Source organism: Ctenopharyngodon idella, chromosome 24, assembly GCF_019924925.1.
Source record: "Ctenopharyngodon idella isolate HZGC_01 chromosome 24, HZGC01, whole genome shotgun sequence".
Classification (NCBI taxonomy): Eukaryota; Metazoa; Chordata; class Actinopteri; order Cypriniformes; family Xenocyprididae; genus Ctenopharyngodon; species Ctenopharyngodon idella.
Window position 1 is genome coordinate 10985628 of NC_067243.1, and position 20828 is coordinate 11006455.

Below are 20828 nucleotides of genomic sequence, written 5' to 3' on the forward strand. Positions count from 1 at the left end.
CCCAATTCACATACTATCCGTCCTAAATAGTATTCGAAATTAGAATTAGTGTGTCCCAAATCGTAGTATGTTGAAATGAGTATTCCAAAGAAACCCGGATGGTCTACTTTTTCCGAAGTGCAGATCCGTGCACACTCTAACGGCTAATATTGTCCATAACACATTGCGCTGTGAAGAGGATTCGATTAGAACTACAAATACGAATAAAAAGTGTTTAATAAAAACTACAAACATGACGGATGTGTAAGAGCGGTTATAAAGGGGTTTGAGTGATTAATAATCAGTATCTAATCTGACGAAAAGCTTTTTATTAAATGTTGTCCATATTTCATCTGCAAAAGCATTGTGAACTTTATATATAACGACGTTTGGTCATCAACTTTTAAATGCATCATTAAGCAAAGATGAGGAGAGTTCTCCAAACGAAAGACCCATGACTGGCAGATCAACATGCGACTACATTTCTCTCCGAAACGGTAGGAAATTCAATTTAATTGTATGTGGAGGATTTTAACTGTGACAAGAGGGCAGTTTAAACGGTTGCGTAACTAAGCGACAGAACGTCCGTTAAAGACGCAATTATGACGAAGTAGTATGTCCCAATGCTTGCATAGGCCTACTCTTCTGCTACACACTCAAAAGTATGTACTTTTTCTTCACGAAAACAGTAGGCGAATTTGAACGCAGCATATGACTTCAGTCAACTCTGACTCAGTAAGTGGTTTGAGACACATACAGAACAAAATTTGGTCAATCCTACGCATTCAGGCCATAAGCCTAGGCTACTACACCCAAATGGAATTATATGTATTACGGAAGTTCAGGAGGCCTTCAGTCTGCATACCAGTGAGCAATCATGGATGAAACATATGAAATACGGGGTGTTTTTTTTCGCTGCCTATCTTTATCCTTATCAGTTGTCGTCCTTGATGTGAATGGGCCTTGAAAGTGGAATTGACCATACATTTTGCGTTGCTGTTACCATTAGAAAAACAACAGTGATAAAAATTACAATAAATATGTCAAAAACATGTAATATGCCCTTATTTTATTCCAAATTCAGTCACCAAACAAATCTTTTTAGTGAACTGATTCAAAAGATTCGAATCACATGGATGAATCGAACTCCCAACCACTAGTGTCTGTTGGGTGGGGTCTCCGGCTCAGCGGATTGAAAGGCGTGGCGTCGGTTGGTTTCGCGGGTAGTGACGTCAGTGGAGCTGTTCAAAGCGCGCTGGTGCTGGAAAGAAACTCAGCGTCGTCGTCAGCAGTTGCAACGCGGGGCGGAGAGGCGGAACACGGCGAGGGAAATCAGATATCTGGAAACTCGCAAGGAAATAGCGCGAAAGGACGCACTCACCTGTTAGACTACTGAATTGTGAGTATAGAAAATATCCCATTCGACTGGTTTGAAAGGAAAAGTTACAGAGAAAGCTGAAACGGGAAGAAGGGTTTGCCTGTGAGTGTTATCAGCATCACCTACCACGCTTCTTTGTGCGCCTGGAAGGGGTTTGCTCTATTTAAATGTTAGACTGCTTATTGATTAATTGTTTCGCAGAAATGCACTGCCTCTGGCTTTAAAGCTTTGATTTCGAAGCACTATTGTAGGCGAGGGATTTGAATAATGTTTGCATGTGCATGAGGCTGTGTGTTAGACTCGTATGTGACCACTTTATCCACCAACAGCCATCAGTCTGAGGCAAGGCATGCATTTAGAGTCAGGTATGCCTTGCAGCATCTATTTTGACAGTGATGTATAGGAATATGTCAGATTTTACTGTTTCTAAATTAAAAATGAAAGGTGCATTTTCAGTTACAGCATCGTGAAATTAAATATTTGTATCTTAAATCCATGTTTTCATATGCATACTTTCAGATAAGACTGCATAGGATTCAGAATTGTAGTAAGATGGAGTGATTTAGTGTGCAATTTAAACCACAGATCAAGGTGTGGCAGCTAGAGCGACTGTGTTTCTTTAACCCTATTTGTCTAGTTGTTCCAGGTGAATGCTATACAGGCTAAAAAAGGTATTCTCTGTGACAAGGGACTGGTAGTGTGGTGTTAAACAACATACTCTCTTAAAAAAAAGTTGGTGTGGTCCTGTGAGATTCTGACCGAGCTTCTACTTGCACACACCAAAATGACCTAAAAATGCATGATAATGTTACCATTAAAATCATGATCCTTCCTTAAAGTAATAATTTTGCCCTAAAATAAAATTTTGGAATTATTTACTCACCCTCATGTGGTTCCAAACCTGTTTGATTTTTTTTTTTTTTTCTTCCATGGAGCACCAAAGGAGACGTTATTTTTTCCATGCAGATGCAATTAAAACGTTATAAAAATCACCCAAAAGCATCATAAAAGTGGTCCTTATGACTTGTGCTCTATATTGCAAGTCTTTTTGTAAGATTAAAAAGTCCAACATTTGAGTGAATACATATTTAGAATTGTCATTTTTGGCTGAACCGTCCCTTTAAAAGCTGCCCTTCTCTCTAATAGATTACGTGACTACTTCCCCACCTGCGTGATGTTAAGCATCATTATTGGAAGATAGCTTTTGCTTAGCCATTAAACCTCCCATGTTGTTTCCAGATTTATAGGTCCATTTTTCCTCCGGTCTTTAGAGAGCCTTTCAAGATAGGCATTAGGCCAAGTCACGACAGTGGGCGAGGGAATTGTGGTCACTGTATTGAAATAAGTGATGACGCAGTGCTAATCCGACACAGCGGGTCATTTGCTCACTAGATTTGCTGAAGTTTCTTCATTAGAGCACATTATCTGAATATGAGACAAGCACAGGACATCAGACAACACCGGTTCATGTCAAATACTCCGGTCAGTGTGCCAAAGCGGCCATCAGGAAGTGTTCACGTGGGGTTCTCGGGCAGATAGCCATACCTTCAGTAATTATGCCGAAACCATTAGAGGAACAGCTGAGAGGAGCTTGTGTCATCCTAATATGCTTCTTAAGAGCTGAAAAGCATGATACATTTAATCTGCCTTAGCAGGATGTGCTTCAGTGGAAGCCACAAAATAAATAGACACTGTCAAAGAATGATTTAATGCAAGTTTAGTTCTCTTGTTGTTTCATTTGGTTTCAGTGTCTCTCTGGACACTTTTTTAAATGATTTTCATTCTTTTGTTTTACAACTATTCATTTTTATCCTCATGTAAACCAAATGTGGGTGATTGTTCAGTTAGTTTGGACTACTTGGAAAAAACTGTTTCAGTAAATACACTTATCACATCCTGGTCTACCTTTAAGTGTGATTTGAGATATGTTGATTGGAATGGTAATAAAGTTGGTTACATGTAGTTTTAGATATGCCTTCAATTTGCAGTCAGTTAACTTTGAACTTTATCATATATATATACCAAATATTATTCAGACACTTTGATCTGACCATGTTTTGCTTCAGTGTTATCTGACATAATTAAGATTATTTATTTCTGACACAGAAAATGGATTGGGGTTTAATTAAAATGTGTAAAAAACAGAATTTTTTTACTCTACCTGATGCTAATGAAAGCATTATTGGAGCAATGGAATCTTTTTCTATTACAAAAAATAAATAAATATTGAAATGAATTAAAAATGCATTCTCAAAATTTATTTGGGGACAAATAAATTCTATTAGGGCTGGGCGATACAGCTAAAAAAATTATCACGATATAATGTTTTATATTGATCGGTATCGATAATTATTGAAAAAAAATTAGTAGATTTTTTTTTTTTTTTTAATTTAACCAATGCATTTTTAATTAAGGCAAACAACAAATCATTTTTAAAACAAAGCAAAATAAAATGTAAACAAATCTTTTTTATATTTTATATGAAGATTAAATAAATAAGTGTTAAAGAAACTTAGAGCTGCACAATTCTGGAGAAATTGAGAAACTTTTTTGTTTGTTTCAAACCAAGATCACAATTCTGAATGACAGCTAAACGAAATAACGTAATTTACTAGAGGTTATGACAAAATATTAATTGCTGCAGTCTATTTTACAATTTTAAATATAGTTGAATTAATTATTTTTAAAAAAAAAATCTGTTTGGATGCATGATTCAATGACTCATACTCTTGTTTCATTACTGGATGAATCAGTGTATTTGAAAGAATCTGTTGAATGTAGATTCAACGTCAAATACATTTTTTAACAGTCACTTATCGCCACCTGGTGGTGAAACAATGTAATCGATTAATGCGTCATTTTTATTTTCAAGTTTCTTTCAAAAGCTGATTTGCTCTATTTTGATCGACAACATAGACTTTAGTTTTATCTGAACTATGAACTTTTATCTCAGTACTTCTGTGATAATTTGAATATTTGTAGCACAGAAATAAAGATACCGTGTGATTGGAAACACTGTTTGTGCAGCTGTTTATACCGACATGACAACTGCTCTCTCAAGACGAACTTTGAAGTAGATCAACTGTAAGACGTAAGGAAACCATGATACTGCCACACCGACAAGCTGATATGTCCTTTTTTATTCACAATCTCCTCATCACCGGCAGGTACAGCACTCATTTTCATGTGTTTGTGTGTTTGATCTCACGTGGCGATTGCGCAACTGAACTCCACAGCAACTTGTTTGCGTGTCACTCGTTTCACGTCATATAAGTGAAACTATATCGAGAGTTGTATCGAACATTTTTTCTATCGTTATCGATTAAGATGTACTGTCGATAAATATCGATACCATTTTATCACCCAGGCCTAATTACTATACATTTATTATAGAATCACAACATTTGATTTGAATGTATTTGAAAATCAGGCAAAAAGACAAAGGTACAACTTAACGGCTTTAATGAGGTAAAGAACTACAATCCCAAAAAGCATTGCAAATGGAGAAATATAAATCTATTGATTTCAAGATATTGATAATATATTTGTAGAAACAATATATTTTGTTTATTGCAAAATATGCATGTATATACAAATATTTGTGTTTGAGAGCATTTGGAGACTGCAGAATCATGGGTAATGTAGTTTTTCAGCTGGAATTATTCAGTTCAACATGATTTAAAAAATAAGTTGAAATAATGCGGGCTGACGGCTTCAACAAAAGCATTTATGTCTTGACAGCTCTTGGAGTGTTTGACATGGTAATGGATATGACAATGTTGATATGTTTGGTCTTAGCGGAATAGTTTTGCTACGCTGCTGTTGGTTATTGCTGCTGCTACAGAGCAAGTACGGGACTTGCTACTGCCAAAACATACTTAACACACTGCTGTAAGCAAGTAAGACATGCTGCTGCTGTACAATATAGCGTGCATGAATTACCCGTAGCAGATCTATACAGGTGGAGCTGGGGAAGCTGGAGGGTTTCTGAAAGCGCACTGCTAATGCTAATGCTAGGCAAATGCTAACCAAGTATTTGAAGGTTGAGCAGCAAGCTCATTGGCTACTGATACAGCAGGAACCAATCAGCTGAGCCCTATAGAGAATGATGAGATTACAAGCAGATTGCGTTAAGGACCTTCAGCCTGTGCCATCGAGAGTTTCATGACAGAACTACATATATATTTTAGATTAACAACCTCATAGCTCACATTATACTTTAATGGTTTATAAGTTATTGTTAAAAACAGGACAGATTCACTCTATTTGAAGTATCCTTTAAAACTAAAATGATTGTTTTCTTTCTAAAATCATCCTAGGGTACAGAGAAGTTACTCTATTTGAATAATCATCCATATACAGATGATCTCCGTCTGTTTTTCTGTTACTCTCTTATTTTGTGTTTTAGCTTGATCATGAATGTAAAGTGTGACTGTCGCTCTGGCATCTCTGGAGTCATTATGATTCAGTGATACGGGCTGGATTTGCTCAGATCTTGTGTCAGATGGCTTGTGTTCGAGAACAACTAGTCGCTGAATTTGCCAAAGTTTGCACGGATCATGCCGTATAATCTTTGAATTGTATTCAAGAGTTTCGTTTTGAGACCATTTGTGCTACTTTGTATGAAGAAGAACAATACTGGTTTGTTACTGTTGTGGCATAGTCAGTTTTAGTTTTACCCTAAATGTCACATTCAAAAAAAAAATAAAAACATTTCATCATGTTATTTTCCTTAGTCTTGACTGTAAATTCCATCATTTGTTGAAAATCTGTCAGTAAAGTTCTGCAAGCATCTTCTTGTTTCTTAACCAAAACTGATTTATTCTTGTTTCCAAGAAGACAGCAGAAACAAACAAAAGACAAGGTACAAACCTTGTGCTTCCACAGCTGATCACCAAGGAAGTTATGCCCCCTACTAACGTAAATACTACATCCTATAAAACATCACCATCCTCTTCTCTCAAAGAGACACCATATTAAATACCAAACACATTGTCCAGAAACATTACGCTGACAAAAGACAAAAATGATCAAATAAACACAGGAAAAAGACTATTATTAAACATAAAATATGCTCAAATACGAATAACATTATGGCCTATAACATAAATGGGAATGCGGAATCCATCAACAGCAATCCCGTGTAGCAGCAGGGTGGATTGTGATAGTGACGTGACAGTCTATTTTTAGGACAGGTCTTTAGTTTTGCTACAGGTCAACAGACGTTACACTAGGGGAGCGCTGGGCCAGAAATAGGGCAGGTATAGCACAAGGGTGTTACATGTGTGTGTGTGAATGTGTGAATTTTGGGCACAGCTTGTTCAGCCTCATTCAAACACTGTGCTGAATTTCAAGGATGCTTTTGAGTGCCGAATGACGCGGCAGGCACAGTGAATCCATTCTGTGTGAGGTTTGCTAATGTTTTCTCATGCTGTGAGCGACTAAAGCAATGTTTGCACATGGAAATTTAGTGGTCAAATATATTCAAAAATACATGCCTACAATCCTAGATCGAGACACAAGATTTTAAAGGGATAGTTAATCCAGAAATTAAAATTGTACTCACCCTCATGTTGTTCTAAATCTGTTTGTCTTGCTTTCTTATTAAAAGGAGACTCATTTCAGTGCCATTGAGGCTTTCAAGCTTCACATAGAACGCAAAAACATCTTAAAAGTATCATGGTCAGTACAATTCGAACTCGATAAATCTCCAAAACATTCTGATGCCATACAATAGTGCTGTGCGCAAAACACACAAAATTCAAGCCAATAATCAAGCAGCAATGTCTTGTTCAACTAATTGGTCATTTGAGTCAGCTGATTTTAGGGGATGATGACCCTAGTGGCAGATTCTGATGCTTATTCATGCATTTCTGTTTTATAAATATGATAAAAGTATCATGAGCATAGTCCGTGGCAATATTCCATAGCCATACTAGTGATGGGTGCTTTCGAAACACTGCTTCATGAAGCTTTACGAATCTTTTGTTTCGAATCATTGGTTCGGAGTGTGTTTCATACTGCCAAAGTCACATGATTTCAGTAAACGAGGCTTTGTTACGTCTTTAGGCTTGTTGCAGCGCCGTACAGACTGATCGGCGGCTGACTTGAAGCAGTGCATGCCGGTAAGAAATTTTGTCCGACTTGAGACAGCGCCGACGCCATGTGACTGTGACGTATGGCTTCAAAGTACCGCGAGAGCGATTCGAGATCAGCCGCCTGAGTCAGCCAGCGCAGTTTCTCAAGAGGAGCTGCACGAGCTCTGATGACGACGCAGCTGTTTCACGATTGGCCGGATTCACCGCATGACAACGATCACGTTTATAACAGTTAAAGCTCTTTTCATGTAGTCGCGATGTTATATTGTGTCGTATTTATCAAAATAAAACTGATAAAAAACGTAGACCCCACTACATTTTGTATTTAAATAATATATGCTTATGTTGAACTTTATTCTTGTAAAAACAGACGCTGTAAGCAGTACATAAAGTATTGAATGAAAAAATCAGTGTATTAGTCAAATATTGCATTTATTTCACTTCAGCTGTGATAAAGTATGCAAACGCAGCGCGAGCGTCATTACGAGAAGCTGAAAGTGTCCGACTTCACGTCTCCGTTTTCAGCTCCTCCCCGCCTGCACGCGGCCACTCTCAACGATCGGTTGCATCCAGCCGCAGCCGATGTCGAACACACCTATTACTATTTCGAAACGTTTCGAAATGGTTCACCACTGGATGCGATCTCTGTGAACCCATGAATCATGCGGATTTACTAAGATTCGCCCCCCAGCGGTGAACCCTTGAACAAGTGTCTATGGTTTTTACCTGATCTCTGATCAGTTTTATGCACTTGTAGACATTTTATTGAGACATTTGTATAATTAAAAGGAACAATAGTAGTTATGACCAGCAGGCGTCACCTGCGTGTGTCGTTTCGAATGCTTCAAAATAGTGAATCATTTGGCGAAACAATTGGTTCAATTGATTCAAAGCTTCGAAAAGCTTAATTTCTCCCATCACTAAGCCATACTATATCGCTGTGCAAGGAAGACACCAAAATTAAAAGTTATTCACTTATGAATCAAGCAGCAGCTGATTTGATTCACAAAACCAGTCCGACTGATTCATTCACAAATTGCACTGATTCGGTTCTTGAGATCAACTCACTACTGTACGTTGACATACTACAACCCTATAATCTGTTAATAATCAGACTGAAAAGCCTTCATCAAACAATCCTGTTGAGCTCAATTCAAATTAAATTTTGATCTGATTCAAAGGGGTGGTGTAGATCTTAAATAATCAGTTTAACGGGAAGATTTTAGCCATGTAAACCTTTCAATCTAACTACTATCTCAACTGGATTAAAAAATAAATAACTTGTGTGTGTGATACATCTTACATTTTATGAATGTGTCTGTTTACATCTTACAGTCACTGGAGGAGACTGAATATTTGCAACATACTTGCTATGATATTTAACAGTGCTTTTGCAAACTTTTCAGCGTTGATTTATTTGAATTGCATGTAAAAGTGCATGATTTCTTCTTTTCACACATGCTTGGAACGACATCAGGGTGAGTAAATGATGACAGAATTTAATTTCTAGGTGAACTATCCCTTTAAATCTGTCTAAAGAACAATATTTACCTTACCATTTCTGAGCCAGACTTCTCTCCTGTGTGTATGTGTGTGCTGGCTGATGTTGGCAGTGCTCTGTGAACAGACTGCATTAACATGAAGAGATTAGATGTCCTCCGCTGGTACACAGGGAAATATGAATGCAACGAGAGAGAAGGATTTGGTTTTTGTTCAGTTAATCTGACAGAGCAGCACAATACGATTGTGTGTGTGTGTGTGTGTGTGTCCTTGTAGGTCATTTATAGAACATCGGCTGTGTGCTCAGCTCTGGTTTTAACACTACCTAGCCATCCATCCATTAATGGATTGACAGGCATTTGGTGAAGTGATATGTTATTTTGATATAGGATCGCTTTAGCTGCGTGATAATGATAATCATAATAATTGTGGGAAGCTCTTGTATACGGTAGATGGAGATAACTGTGTTTGGCATGATTGGAGCTGGAGTGTGTGATTAGGACCCATGCTTTGCGTTTGCTCTTTCTAACTCTGGCTCCGTCCTTATTTTAGGGCTGTGGTTATGGGAGAACCTCCAGTTAAGAGTCTCAGCCCGGCTGAGAGACGCTGGTTGTGGGTGTATGCGCTTAAGGCCATGGCTGCTGGTAGATTACAGAGGGTGCTTCGGTTCAGAACCACCCTACTGCACCCTGCTCTTTCCGTCAGGGGTCGGTCGGCACAGGGATGAGGTCTGTCATTACCTGCAGGATATGAGCTGACCTCGAAACAGATGAGAGGCTTTTCTGGTGAAGAGATGTGAGTGTGTGCAGGTTGGGGTTGGAAATGTGTGCTAGTGTGTGAAGTCATTTGATAATTTCTGGGGGGTCAGCTTTTGACGCCCCTAGTGGCTGATGCTGGTACCTATTCGTGCATTTCTGTTTTGGTGCAAATTGGGTATGCAGGGGCGAAAAACTACATTCACAAGTGTCTGATTTGTAATATTACTTTTGTGGTTATTTAGTTATTTTTTTTCCACATTATGTAATAAACAATTTCACTGGATTTTAAGATCACTTAACAGTGAGGCAATTTTTTAATTTAGTATTAAAGGGATAGTTTACCCAAAAATAAAAATTCTGTCATCATTTACTCACCCTCAAGTTGTTCCAAACCTGTATGAATTTCTTTCTTCTGCTGAACACAAAAGAAGATATTTTGAAGAATGTCGGTAACCAAAAAGTTGATGGGTCCCATATATATATATATATATATATATATATATTTTTTTTTTTTCTCAAAAAATCAACTAAATATAACTAAATATAAAAATATAACTAAATATAAAACTAAATATAAATATACATACAATTAAAATGGAAATTTAATTTCTTAATGCTTGGTCTCATTGTGAACAATTAATTACTTTGTTATTCTAATAATAATAATAGTACTTATTATTATTATTATGACTACTACTACTACTACGTATCTTACTGTAAAAAATTATTTTCATGATTTGTTATCACAACATTTTTTCTTTTGTCAAATCAACTTCAATAATTAATGTGGTTCAAATAACATAATATTTTGAGTTTCTGTTGATTAAACCAATTGCCTTCATTGTATTAACTAAAATTTTTAGTTTCAACGAACCAACGACTTTAGATATAGAAAGACGGTTCACTCCTATTAGTTATGAATGGGAGAAACTGCAACACGCAATATGGTGGAATAAGTCCCGCCTTCTAAGTAAAAGAGCCAATCGCTGACTGTAAAGTCATTGCGTCACTGCAGCTGGAAGCTCTGGTTCCCATTGAAACCTGAGACTTGCGCTTAGGACTGCACATGCGCATTTGCTCGTCTAGCCTGAAAAATAAGCTTTTTTTAACGCTATTTGAGCATAAGAAACACGGTTATGGGACGGTTCATGACTTTGCTGCTGATTTGAAATATGTTATTTAATTGTGAGTTCGCCAAGCAGTTTTTGAGATTTCAGGATTCCCCTGTTCAAATCGATAGGACTTAGTCTTGGATGCCTAAAATAGCTGCCCAGAGGCATTGCAAATATGGCCGGACTTTCCTTGAAAGGGACTTTGAATGAACTCAAAGTTTTAAGGCAACTTACTTTTTTTTAAGTTAAACCAACAATTGTTTTTTTACAGTGTATCATTGCTAGCTATTTAGACATTGTTTTAGCAAACTCACATTTATTGTTTTTTTAAATTAATTCCAGATGGATAAAATTAAATCCCTTCCTACTTTTTTTCTTCTCACTGACTATCCTCTTTTGTTTTGTCAGATTACATAAGTAAAATGGGTTGCAAACAAAAATTCACATTGATTTTGATTAGGAGGGCTGTTTTTCTTTCAAATAAATGGCATTTGGTTTGACATTTTGTAATTTAATTGTGATGATTTATGCGTCTTTAAACAAATAGTGGCCTGTAAATACTTTTTGGGCCACTGTTTGTGTATGGCAAATGTGTGTGTCTGTGTTTAATTAAGCTTGATGGTCCCCTGCTATTATAAACAAGTAGCAGCTCTACACATCAGAGACGTATGGATGTTAATGTGGGCTGCTGCGGTGCCAGGCAGCAGGAGATGGTGTCGTAGGTGCTCATATGCTGTCACAGAACATGTTATGATCAGCAGGAGAACCAAAAGAACATGTGCACCGTCTCTGTCCTGCTGGGATGCCCTCTCTCTCTTTTTCTGCCACATATGACCTACTGCTCACCTCGGTTTCCTTTGCCTGCGAGGTGGCGTTTGGTTTTAGGGCGGTTTCCCTGGCAACTCTGTTCTCGTATGCTTGAGTTCGCTCTGACAATGCCGCCCCCTTTCCACCCCTCCCATCCTCTGCTGGAGCTCTGGGCTGTGCCTGTCTCGTTCTGTTCATTTGCTCTGACTGTGATGTAATAAGACATGAAGGATCAGGTGCTCTCAACTAGACACATCAACTCTGACTGTCTCAAACCGCATGATGGACTCACTGAGACACAGAGGAACCACAAAGTAGTTATAGGCCTATATTTCAGCTTAGGCAGATTAGATTCAGGCTATTTTGAGATTATTGTCTTGGCCGATTAACGGCCTGGTGTCTGTTTCGAAATTTACCAGCAGTCTCTTCAATGGATATTTATTTATTTGGGGTGTTAAATTCCTAAATTTTGTGTACACTGTTTAAATTGAATCAGATATAGCAGAATTATTTCTGCTCCTCAGAAGGGCTTTTCACACTTGAAATAGTTAACCCTGGGTCGTTCTAAACCCCGGGTAAACAGAATCCTGGGTTATCTTGTTCCTCATAATTTACCTAGAGTTAACAATTAATCCTGGGTATTCGTAAGCTGATGTTTCACATTGTACATTCCTAAACCCTGGGTTAACCTTCTTATTTGCATATTTGCGGTGTCATTGTCATTGATCATCGGTTAAACGCAGCATGTGACCTGTTTACATAAAGGTAAAAACAGACTATAAAGGTAAGAATGAAACGGTCTCTTCTTCACTCAAATTGACGCGTTTTCTGTCAGGATTTGACATTTTTCCTCTCAAACGCTGAATTTACTGTTTATATATAGGTCAATGACGTGAGCCTTAATAATAATAAAAAACAAAGATATGACATCCAAAGTATGTAAGGTAGTACAACTAAATCTCTTTTATTGAATCCAAAAGGTTTTAATTACATTTTCCTACATATAAAGGTATTTTAAAGATTTTAAAGTGTCAAAAGGTCATTCGGTTTAACCGTCCAAAGGCCAATACAGCCATTTCATTTGTGATTAAAATATCTTAAAATGTAATAAATGTATATATTTTTTATTCTGGCATGATTTTATAACATCATATATCAACAGAGTGCAAAATGGTATTAAAATTATGTGTAGAAGTCGTTGCTTTGTTATGAGAAAGAAAGTCCGGAAAAATGAATTTCATTGATGTCATTCGGAGTAACCAATATAAAGAGACCATTTTGGATCGAGTCATGTGGTCAGTATCATGTGACAGGATGTGACATCATTCAGACACATGCAAAGGACCACATGGTCGTGAAGCAAAGTAACTAACTCTCTTTTAACTATTTGAAAAATTCATGTTTTCACATCAGGTCATTCGGTACAACCGCTATAAAACATGGAAAATGTTGTAATATTTTAAAAACCTGCACTAAATATAAAATGTTTAATTGTCCTTTTGCTTGCTAGCTAGATATTACCCTGTTAGCATTGTTTGAAAATATCATCATTCGATATAACCAAAAGTGTCATTCGGTAAAACCAAAATTTTGGTTAAACCGAATGACTTTTTTCGTGATGCATTTTGGCCATCTTGGAAAAAATGACAAAATCAGTGTTAATTGATTATAAAAACCACATAATCTCATTGATAACACTTAAAAAAACTTCAACATTAATTATATTTCCATTATGTTTTTCTGCACTTTTAAAAACCGTATTCGTCAGTGACCCATATAGTTTCCGTGACTGTCCAGGCAAATACGAGTATGCGATTGGTTGTCTGTTGCCAGTCATCTAGCTGTAACATTCTAACGCCATATCGTTTCACACTGTGCAAGTTTTTCACCGCAATGCGGGTTTAACACCGCAAAAGCAGTGCTAACTGCAGGGCTTCATAACCCCGGTTAAAAAGCTGTGCTAACCCCACTTACAAGTGTGAAACGTTCCTTTACCCAGGGTTAAAAGCAGTGTTAAGAACGAAGATTACCCTGGTTAAACGCAGTGTGAAAAGCCCTAGATATCATTATTGATATTCCATGTTTTATTATTTTATTTTATTTTACTACCAGGGCAATGCTACCATGTTTATATATATATATATATATATATATATATATATATATATATATATATAATTTGGCAGTAGATGAATTATTCATGTATCATAGTACATGAATATTAATATGGTAAAATCTGATATCATCATTAAACTATTTTACTACCATAGACAGTCAAACATATATAGTGCAGGTTGATTATTTTATGACAGGTTACAAAAGTGCTGTATTTTCTCAGTCTTTGTATTTTGTTTTAATGTATTACTTTAAGAATGTAACACTGTAGAATTGAAATTTAATTGTTTTTTAACAGGCCGAGTAAAAACAAATACATAACTGTTATCAAACTGGTTTTCAGTCATAAAATTAATTGGCTATTGGCATCAGTCAGAATGTAATGTCTGTGTTATAGCTTCTCATTTTGTGGAGAAAAAAAAAATATTGGAAGAATAAAGTAATCAAATGACTCATTTGCATCAGAGCTGAGGAACATTTGGATGACATGTCTGATTGTGGCTTGTTTTCCCTTACTATGCATGTTTGGATGAAACTGTGCTGACTGTACACTGTTTTCAATCTGTCTTCAAAATGCCTTTGACCACATTAAATCTACTGGAAAAACGGATATAGAGAGAAACACATAAACACATGTCAGTGGTGTTCAACCTGAGCAATGTAGAGCAAATCAATCCACAACATAGAGTATATTTGTTCCTCGAGAGAGTATGGTTTTAAACTTGTGATGCATTGTGTTGTATTTATGTGTGTGTGTGTTTGTACACGTTTTATTTTCATTTGCGTACATGTGTGCTTTCGAAGGCAGGTCAGGGTTTATTGATTTGCAAGTTGTCTTTGTGTTCAGCCACAAGTCTAAAAGCAATTTGTATTTGTGTGGATCACTTAGGGTCAAGCATACAGATGGAAAAAGCGAACGAGACGGAGAGAGATGTGAGACGGGGGTGGGGGGGAGGAGAGCTAGGTTAAATGACCACAGAGAAAATATCACAGAGGAATTGTTCCTTCAGTAAACACAGTATGATACGTATAGTAGTGGAAAGCGTGTGCCTCTGTGTGTAGCAGAGTATTGATCCAGCATGATCTAGATTTGAGAGTATATTTAGAGCAAACACCCTGTAGAGATGGGGGGGCCCATATGGGCCACTGCCCAAGAGCATGATGGGTAATACTGAATCATCATCATAATCCTCTGCTGTCATTCCACAAACCGAAGGATCTGTGCGTAGCAGCTTTAATTCATTCAAAGACGAACACAAAAGTACAATAGGGTCTGCATGAGACCACTAGAGATAATGCTTGTGTTTCTTTTTTCTAATTTGATATTTGATCATTTATTAATGTATTAAAGTATATTTGTCATATTTAATTAACAATTTGAGTGAAATTATTAAATATTTATTATTTTTTATATATATATATTTTTTTGTTTTAAATATGGATAATAAAATTATTTGGCATTTAAAATCATTTTGCAAATTAATTTTAATTAATTTTTCAAAACCTGATGATCCATATTATATCCAGCATGATTGTAGAATGTTTAAGAGCAGCTGCTCTGTGGTTTTGACCTTTTGTACAAAGGACTTAACATAGTCAAAGTCACAAATCTGCTTACATTTTGATTTGTGACCTAGAAATAGTATTTAATCTTAAATATTACTTACATTTTAAGTCATAAACTTTCTTTTTTTTTTTTTTTTTTCTCATTTTGTTTATTTTCAAAGTAAAAATATTTCCAGTGTGGTCTCAGAGTGTTGAACCCCACTGTACAGTATATTCATACACACATCACAAGAAATGAACATTGAGAGAAATCTAGCACAGCCATATCTAATAGCACCTTGCCTCTCCTCTGCCGTCCTACGCACTTCTTCACTCAAACACTCTCTGTCTGTCTTGCCCCTGGATGCCACTCAATCTCACAAGCGCCCACACAGTAAAAGCACTCATCACCTTGTGTAACCAGGTGTCAGGGAGTCTGGGTGAGTAATGGTCGCTCCCCGCTGAATGGAAGTCTTGGCACAATCAGACTTGAGTTATCTGCTGCTTTTTGGACGACAGATAATCGCAATGATCATTCCTCTAATGGCAGTAATTCAGTTCATTAAACCAGATCCCTGCATTAAACTGCATTCAAATTCAGGGATAGTTGAGGGTTAAACTCATGAAAGGGGTGACAGAACCAGTCTTGTCTCTGCAAAAGTTGCTTTGTAGGTAGAAATGCCATTTTAAGGTAACAATTGCATGACTGCTTTTTATTGCTTTTATTGCTTTTTTTTTTTTATTTTATCATATATTAAGTTACGTATTTAAAAAAAAAAAAAAAAAAATATATATATATATATATATATATATATATATATATATTAGGGGTGTAACGGTACACAAACATTGTACATTGTACACAAACAACAAATTGCTTCTTTTTTTATTAAACAGTGGTTTAGTGAACAAATCATGCCTCTCTTTTTAAATAAATTCAATCATAATTAACATTTTCTTAAGGATAAAAAAATCTCAGTTAGGGCTGGGCGATTTTTTCGATTAATTCGAATTTAATGTTTTGCCTCGATTTTATTATTTTTTAAATCGAGAAATTGCGATTTTGAATAAAAATGTTAGCAAGCGTTACAATTAGACATGTTGACAATACAGCAATGAAAACCGCATTAGGAGAAGAAAATGATCCGACCTCATGATGGCGCCGGCGCGCCTGATTAACCGCTATCATGTGACGCTCTATGAACGTAGAACATCACTATTCTTAAGTGGCTGTTCATTCAGAAATGCGTTATTGCGTTATAAAAATGAGACGCAGGCAGTGGAATGAGAAAAAAAGGCAAAGTTATTAAACGCGAGTTTACATGTCTTTCTTTTTAACTTGACCGCCGTGTTTTTAGAATGCCGTTTCAGGAGTGAGACGCTGCAAAAGACGCGAGACACAAGTGCAACACCTATGTCCGCCAAACATAAAAACAATAGGACAAATAGCGCAATGGAATGCAAAAACCTGTAAACCTGTTTGATATTTCATGTTTGCATGATGGTGACAGGCTGAAAGCTGCTGTTGTTTTCTGTTTTTATAAAGCATTTGCTGTTAATAATAGTTACTATTACTGGTGTTATTTATTGCTATTACTTTTTGACTAAGAAATATTTGGCATTTTCTTATTTCTGAGTATTTCTGAGTATATAGGATGTGTTTAAGATAAGTTTATACAACATTTGCCTTCATATTTCAGGCATATTTCTGCAAAGATATTTAACAAATTGTTTTACATTACACCATGTTGATCACTTCATGTGTGGTGCACTTGGAATGGAACTTTTTTTTAACCAGATTGTTAATAAAGAGAATGTTACCTAAACCATATTGTAGTTAAGTTGACTAGTTAAACAGTAAAAAAAAAATAAAAAAAATAAAATAAAAAAAAACAAAATCGTGAATCGTTCAGTCGTTCTGAAAAAAATCGAGATTTTATTTTTTTGCCATATCGCCCAGCCCTAATCTCAGCTAATGCTGTAAACTATATACAGGAAGCCCTTTTTTTGCACATTACTATAATATACTATATATTAAAGGTTAAAATTAACAACAGAGCCTAAAATATTAAATTCAGTTGCTATTTATTTTTAGATATAATAATCAACACTCAAGTAAATTGCACATAATGCAGGTTTTGCATTAATTTCTGAATCTAATTATAAATTTATTTTTCAATTATTTTTCTACTACAATTCATTTTTGAAATATAATCATCAACAGTTATTGTCATAACTTGTTTTTATGACAAATTTATTTAAACATATGTTAGATAATTAAGACATTACAAACAGGTAAACTAAGTATGTATTTGTTAGTATAAAATTGTGGCTTTATTAGTATTAAAAAAGCACATTTATTATTAATGCATACTTTTAGTATAAAAATAAAGTAGTATTGTCAACCACCCACTATACCATAGAAACCACGTAACAATGTGCTAAAAACACTCAAAAAAAACCTTCCTATGACGCAGGGAGACGTTTTCACAGTCTAGCATCTCTCAATTTTTTCTTTAATAGTTAAAATTTATTATCACAAAACAATAGTAGGAGGTTTGTTGTTGAAACAGCCCTCAGTTGCCAGATTGATAAGGATTACACCTGCATTGATTAATGATGGATTATTGAGGATCTGACGGTCATAATCCCTCCACAAAGGTGTCACATTGATTAGCAGCTGAAATGAGCTTTATCTACCATGCAGCATGAATGCCATTTGATCTGTTAATGGATTAAATTATATCACAAACATTCTTCCACTGCAATTAGCCCATATTTGAGTGTGAGAATACTCAAGAGAGCCAATGCTTCGGCTGGAATTTCCTCATCTCATTTAAATTGTGCAATGTTTACGACTTAAATGAGTGCGATACCCGGCTTCATTAACACCTTGCATACAGCAAGTGTTGTCATCATGGGATTTGAAGACACTTGTCTGGTGATTGCTGTCCCTCTGCATTTTTTCAATTATATTAAGTGTAGGCCAGAAAGCCATTTGCAAACTATACATTGATTACAGTTTAGCATCTACTGTAATAGTAAACATACATTACCAAAATTTTAGAACAACATTCACATGTTTTTACAATGATTATTGCCTGGATATTACTAGACTATGCTCTTTTTAAGATGATTATGTTTATTATGTTTGCGTACAAAAGTTGCGGTTAAAATAGAACTTGATGTGTTCCTTATGAGACATTCATACACTGTATAATGTTTTTTTTACAGTGAAAAACCCTGTTATATATATATATATATATATATATCATTGTCTGTTTCTATATATATATATATATATATATATATCATTGTCTGTTTCTATGTTTTAAAATATTTGTTTATATTTCACTTGTACATACATTTTAAGAAATATTTTGCTTTGCAAATGGGAGAACTCTCTTTGATGGAAGGATAAACAACTTTAATTTTGGAGCTTTATATTCAATAATTAATCAGGCTTATTTTTACTTAGTTTGATGTGGCAGCTTCTCCTCGTGAAGTACTATTTTATTTTATTTTATTTTATGCTATTTTATTTTATGCTCATTTATTTTATTTTATTTTATTTTATGCTATTTTATTTTATTTTATGCTATTTTATTTTATTTTATGCTATTTTATTTTATGCTCATTTATTTTATTTTCATGCTCATTTATTTTATTTTATGCTATTTTATGCTATTTTATGCTATTATATTTTATTTTATTTTATGCTATTTTATTTTATTTTATGCTATTTTATTTCATTTCATTTCATTATTTCATTTTATTTTATTTTATTTTATTTTTTATTTTGCTTGAAGACATTACCTTTAGTTGGTTTAGACCACTAAGGTACAGCTGAAGTACAGATAAGTGTAGATTAAATAATATTTTTGTGTTTGTATGTGGGTGTGTGTCATACTGAAGGGGCATTGACCAGACTGATAGACAACAGCAATACTGTTCATGAGTGAGTGCAGTGTCTCCATGGCAACAAACTCCCCTGAGTGTGCTCAGTGCAGTGTCAGTCGCTCGCTCTGGTGCACATACACACACACACACACACACACACACACACACACACACACATACACACACGTACACATTAGTCAAGAATAAGCAATGGCCAAGTTCCACAGGAAATTAAAAGATGAGATAAATGAACATGACATAAAAGTGATATGAGAACCTCAGGGCTTGTGCGTATGTCACAGTATGTTTCATTAAGCTATCCTTGTTGATTCTGTAAAAGTACGGAGTAAATTATCTGTATGGATCATGTTTCGGGCCTTTACACTTATGCTGTCTCTTCCTTTCTTTATGGCTATCGCTCTCTCTTCCTGTGGTCCATTAATAATGAACCAATAGGAAAGTGGCACAGAGCTTCTGATGAGTTTGCATTGATCTCTAAAGTTACCAGACACAAAATCAGCACGCACGCACACAAAAAAACACAGAGAACTGTCCACACACAAACACACATGCACACAATCAAATTAATCTTGATCAGTGTCTTGAGTTTACAGGAAGGCCATGCACATTTGTACAGCAGTTTTCAAATGCTTTCTTAAAGGAATAACACATAATTACAACCCCAATTCCAGAAAAGTTGGGACATTTTGTAAAATGTAATAAAATCAAGAATCTGTGATTTGTTAATTCTCTTTAACCTTTAATTAACTGACAAAAGTACAAAGGAAAAAAGAGGGCTTGAAGGTCACGCACATTCAACAGTCTCCTGCCTTGCCCTACACGGACTGAGATTTCTCTGGATTCCCTGAATCTTGATGGATTCCCTGAGTCTTGCATTTTTGAATTGTTTGACAATTCTCTCATGAAATTTGGCACAAAGTGGTGCACCATGACCCATATTTGTATGGTAGATTTAGCAATATAGCGGGTGTATGATGTATATTACGATGTTATGATGCCTTTGTTGACCTAAATGAAGTTCAAAGTGTTTCTAAGGATTTTGATTTTTAGAAGGCAGCTGTCTGAGATGACAAACGGGAACATGGTTTGTGCATGGTTTGTGTTAGCAACACATTATTAGTTGTTTGATAACGTGGTCAAGCAAAAGGCTGATCATATTAATTACCGTCATGTGTCCGACGTTGTAAAGAGCGATACCATTGTGGAGCGTTTACCTCGGTAAGTTGACCGAGTGGATCTCTGAGCTCATGTGAGTGAGTGGAGGCGTGGCTAATTAGCATATTTATAGATCCGCGTATACTAAATGAGGCAAGGGTGTAGAGTTACATTCAAGCTATTTTAAGACATTTTTTTACAGGAAAAAAACATTTAAATATGTCATTTTGGTGATCAAAGATGAGTTTTAAGGGATAAAATTATTGACTACAGGGGGACTTTAAATAAAGGTTAAAGAGAATTAACAAATCACAGATTCTTAATTTGATTACATTTTACAAACTTTTCTGCAACTGGAGTTGTACACAGATCATGTCTATTTTTATTTTATTTTAATAGTTGTTATTTATTTTATTATAACAATATTTTATGTACATGAAAGCATTCTCTTAAAGAGACA

General features: G+C 35.6%; 1 protein-coding gene across 2 annotated transcripts in view; it reads left to right on the forward strand.

The window, feature by feature from the left end:
* Positions 1 to 1163: 1163 nt before the first annotated feature.
* The window catches only part of smpd3 (sphingomyelin phosphodiesterase 3), a 50121-nt gene continuing 30456 nt past the window's right edge, over positions 1164 to 20828 (forward strand). For both annotated transcript variants that reach the window (XR_007928292.1, XM_051884206.1), the window contains exon 1: positions 1164 to 1378. The gene's annotated coding sequence lies outside the window, so the exon portion shown is untranslated. The remainder of the gene's footprint in view (positions 1379 to 20828) is intronic.